This window comes from Nannospalax galili, unplaced genomic scaffold, assembly GCF_000622305.1.
Source record: "Nannospalax galili isolate Female #2095 unplaced genomic scaffold, S.galili_v1.0 scaffold1023, whole genome shotgun sequence".
In the NCBI taxonomy this organism is placed as follows: Eukaryota; Metazoa; Chordata; class Mammalia; order Rodentia; family Spalacidae; genus Nannospalax; species Nannospalax galili.
In genome coordinates, this window is record NW_008349234.1 from 447,506 (window position 1) to 449,805 (window position 2,300).

Below are 2,300 nucleotides of genomic sequence, written 5' to 3' on the forward strand. Positions count from 1 at the left end.
GGTAAGATTATTGGATCAATTTTTACTTGAGCTAAGCAGCAGTCATATTTTCCCAGTCTTTTTATATTCAGAAAATCAGGAAAAATTTTCCTTATTTCTTTAATTCCTAAGATGTTACATGGAGCTTGGAATGATGCCATGTCTACATTATATATTTTATCATAAACTTTTAGTTTAACATTTATAACAGGTACTAACTTAACACTATTCACACCTTGTATTTCTATTTGCTTAGTTCCTCTAAAATTATCACTAAATTCTGTACATATTGAGATCTCACTACCAGTATCTAAGAGCCATTTGCATAGTTTTTCACCTTTATTTGTTATTATAGGTAAAGCAATGAATGGTCTAATATCCTGCTTCACATTTTCCTTTATCATTAGTATCTCTTTCTGTATTCCTGAGGTTTTCTTGTCATCCCTGGGCGTCCCCATGGATGAAATCTTTCCCCTAAAAAATGATTCCTATTAATAGAGATATTCTGAAAGTTCTTTCCTCCATTCCTATTTCCAAAAGTTCTCTGGTTGAAGCGAGACGGGGCCCTTCGTCTGATTCGCCTATTTCCCAGATTTGTCTCAATAGGACTACCTATGATTCTCTGGAATGGATCAGGTTGCTTAACATTTCTGTTTTGGAATCTTGGTCTATAGTTACCAAAGGGTTTAATTTGTCTAAATATCTTAGGTTTCCATTTACTTTCTGCTTTCCTTTGTACTTGAAAAGAAAGTACTCTATCTTTGTCTAGATCCCTGTAATTTTTAAAGAAATCAATTGCTTCTGCAATTGTTCCTAGCGTCTGTAATGGAGCTGCTAGGCTCATCCTTAGATGTTTTGGAGCTCCTCTCAGTATAAGTTTCTTAAACTGAGGTAATAATGGAGCTGCTTGTGGGGTTGGTATTGCATTATATATGAAATAAAGGATTCCCAATTTTCTTAGAATTGCTATTACTTGTGTATAATCTGTCCATCCCCCAGATGCTTCAAACTGAGATATATCTAGGGTTGGAAATGCTAATCTCCATGCTGCTGAAATCCAGTCTAGTAGAGGGTGTACATCCCCCTTACATGTATCTAATATATGTTCTAGGGCATCCATAACTGTAGGGTTCTCTACAATATTCTTTAATTTACACATTCCTTGCTCTGTCATCATTACTGTATCAGCACCTTTTTCCCATAATCTGGACATAAATTCTGCATCAGTTTTACCGTTCTGTGCATAGTCCTGTCTTAACGCACTAATTTCTTGTGGGGTATAAGCCCTTGTCTCATTATACTGTACTCCTTCTTGTACTGTCCTAGGCCTAGGATTCTCTGGAGTACTAAAATTTGGTGCTAACTTTAGTGTACTTGTTATTCTCTTAAGTATAGGTACCTTCTTTGTGCTAGTAGTTACTGTGAATGACATACTTGTACTTGGTGAACTGTCTGTCATTCTATTAGCTTTTATCACATTTAAGGCTAGCCTTTTCCCAATAAGTCTGTCTTTATCTAAATCTTGGATTGTTTTAACTAAGAGAGCCAGCCCTTCACCCTTGTTTGCTCTTTCTAGAATGGGTTGAACAGTTTCTGGTTTAGTCAGCTCGGATTTCACACTTGTACTTTTCATTCCTATCTTATTTTTAACTGTATAAGCTGTATTCATCCATCTTTCCTCTATTTCATCCTCACATTCTCTTCCTGTTACAGGGGTTATTCTAGTCTTTGTAAATTTCTTAATTAATTTATTCATATCTTATTTATATAGTAACTTAGCCAAATAATACAAGAATTTAATTTCTTTCTTTCTCAAGTACCAAGCAAAGTTACTTGGATTAGAATGTATTAGAGTTTCAAATTTTTTGTCTGCCCGTCTTTCAATTCTTTTAGATAGGAATTTTAGCATTTCAATTTGGGTTGCATCCGGCTGGGTATTTTCAGACCAGCTTTTCCCTGACAACCTTCCACTCTTCCTACAGGCCAATGCCCGCAGTTGGCATCAAGGTATCTAGTAATCAGCCACAATGTCTTTATCGACTTCAGGAGTTTCCCTGCACACTTCAGCTCTTCCTACAGGATAATGCCCACAGTTGGCTTTAAGGTGTTGGTAATCCTCCAAGTGTTATAGTCTTATTTACCCTTTTGGATACATTAAATTAAATTAATTTTTTAACGACACATGCCCTTAATTTGTAGCCAATTTAGCCAAATTAGAATTTCAAGAGACAAGCATACAATTTCAAAAGACCAGTAATTCTGACTAAAATATTGGTCTTTAAAGGAGAATTTCCACTGCTCCACTACACCAACTGTCCTGA